The sequence below is a fragment of the Triticum urartu genome, chromosome 5, assembly GCF_003073215.2.
Source record: "Triticum urartu cultivar G1812 chromosome 5, Tu2.1, whole genome shotgun sequence".
NCBI lineage: Eukaryota > Viridiplantae > Streptophyta > Magnoliopsida > Poales > Poaceae > Triticum > Triticum urartu.
Window position 1 is genome coordinate 157,924,887 of NC_053026.1, and position 2,935 is coordinate 157,927,821.

Consider the following 2,935-nt stretch of genomic DNA (forward strand, 5'->3'; position numbering starts at 1 on the left):
AGTCTGAGACTGGGACTTGTTCTGATATCCTGGGTTGGGTGGGTGGGAAGATCTACGACCACCTGAGTGCTTTTGTTGATAGGGATGACGAAATGAAGGAGGTGGAGGAAGCCAGAACTTATGTTGCTGAGCTACGATTTGAGAAGAAGAGGAAGACTGGAATGCATCCCTGGTTCTCTTTTTGGAAGCTTCACACTTGAGCTGAGCAACTTCTTGCCTGGGAGCCATGTTATAGAACTAATCGAACTGAGTAGGCTCAACAAGAACGAGAGATAACTGGAAATCCTCTCTGATGCCACCCCTGAAGTGATAGATCATGCTCTTTTCATCAGGAACGTCCTTCCTTGTGAAGCGAGTAAGCTTCTGAAACTGGATGTAGTATTGATACACGGACATGCTTCCTTGCTTGAGATTGCGGAATTCCTCATGCTTGCTCTCGACAACACTTGTTGGAGTGTGATGAGCTCGAAAGTCCTGGCAGAAGTCAGTCCAGGTAATCACTCGACCCCCTCTAGAATCTTTATACTGCACATACAATCAGCTGCTTGGTCCTTGAGCTGAAAAGAAGCAACTTGACGTAGTCCGCAGGCCTGACATTGCTGCATTCAAATTGCTTGTTGATGTCCATGAGATAATCGTTAGTGTCCATGGCCTCAACACAAGCGCTGAAAGACTTTGGCTGATTTGCAAGAAACTGGTTGAGGGTAGCAAACTGAGGCTGATTGTTGAATTGCCCTTGACCCTTCCTTGGTTGCCTTGGCCTTGGTTGTGCTCTTGCAAGAGCTGCAAAAATATCTCGGTATTGGCGTTGGTGACCGCCATCACAACTTGCCATGCCTCCGGAGGTGGAGGAGGAGGTGGAGGGTTCGACTGCTCTTCATCAGTATGTTGTGAATTCAGACACGTTGGGGGAGCCATCCTGAAGAGGGTGACATCCATTAGAACCACCATAGAAAGATAGACAAGCTGAATCAACAGATAGAAATGTGCAATATATAGTCTTCACAATAAGCAACCGAACAGAGATTGAACAAATGCATTCTAAAGTTAACATTACATGACCATGAGGGTGAGAAGCCACTTAGACAAAGGTTGATGAATGAAACAACAAGGTATGACTGGAACAAATAAATGGTAAAGATCTCCCAATCCCATACCAAATATCTATTGGAAGGATAACTAAGAGCTACTTGAATTCCCACCGATTAACTCCCGAAACTTTCTGGTTATGCAATCTTGTGTTGGGGATACAAGGAGGAACAATATATATCACACAACTAACAAGACCTATGCTCCACTATATCCATCCATCAACACATAACCAAGAAAACTCTATAAATCTTATACCTCGACCTTCGAAAAACATCTGTTATATTAGCTATCGCAATACTCCTGAACTCCCTCCCTAGTACTGGTGGCGTCGAGGTTATCTCACCACTAACTGCGTAAAAGAGATTTTTGATGTTGGCAAGCTCAGGTATACCAGAACTGCAACGATAAAATTGTGACAACAACACCTTGAAGCTCAACTCCCCAGGACATTGCCACAACCCCTAAATGTCAGGAGGCACCAAGAACAATGTTCTTGTCACAAAAATATCGAAACGATCCCAAGATACACGCGTGATCCTAATTTTGTTTTGTGAAAATGAGGAGAGGGAAGTCAAAACATCTATGTCAGGAGTTGTGGGAGTCCTGGATTAGCGGGTCTCCGGACAGCCGGACTATATCGATTGGCCGGACTGTTAGATTATGAAGATACAAGATTGAAGACTTCGTCTCGTGTCCGGATGGGATTCTACTTGGCGTGGAAGGAAAGCTAGGCAATAGGGATATGTATATCTCCTCCTTTGTAACCGACCTTGTGTAACCCTAACCTCTCCGGTGCCTATATAAACCGGAGGGATTTAGTACGTAGGACAACATACAATCATACCATAGGCTAGCTTCTAGGGTTTAGCCTCTCTGATCTCGTGGTAGATCTACTCTTGTACTACCCATATCATCAATATTAATCAAGCAGGACGTAGGGTTTTACCTCCATCAAGAGGGCCCGAACCTGGGTAAACATTGTGTCCCCTACCTCCTTTTACCATCCGGCCTAGATGCACAGTTCGGGATCCCCTACCCGAGATCCGCCGGTTTTGACACCGACAGGAGTCCTTACTAGAGTGACGAAGGGGTTGAGGAGTAAAAAGAATCCTACTCTCCAATATATATATATATAATCCTAAGACTCAAAATAGTTTTGTTCTAGACTCAACAACGTCAGCGATTCGATCAAGTAGGGGCTCCTAAGTCGGGGTGGCACTAATACCAACTTGTAATGCCCAATATGCGACTATACTTCATACGTGTCGAGGCACGACTTGGGGTATATGCGCTTATTGGTATGGTCGCAAGAGTGGTTTTATCTTTGCTCATCTCATGTACAGAATAGATAGAATACGAGCTTTGGCTTACAATCGCCACAATGTCACACAATATCATCAAGTTATACAATCATTCAATATGAACAAAAAGTCCGACTATGGACAGAATCAAATGAATAAAAGACAACCACCCAAGCTAAGTCCCGATCGACCCTACTAGGCACCACTACTGATCATCTGGATAGGAAACGTAGTAACGGCCAAGGTCTTTGCTTAACTCCCACTTGAGTTCAGTGGCATCACCAGCATTAGTCTCGTCGGTAACTGCAACTGAGTTTGTAGTATCTGGGGAGTCACGAGGACTTAGCAATCTCAAAACCCGCGATATCAAGATTATTTAAGCTTAGAGGTAGGATGTGGTTATATGATGGAGTTGCAACAAGCACTAAGCAAATATGGTGGCTAACATACGAGTACAATAGTAAGAGGAGAAACTACGCAATGGTCGCAGAGCTAGAAGTGATCAACAAGTGATCCTGAACTACTTATGTTCGAACATAACC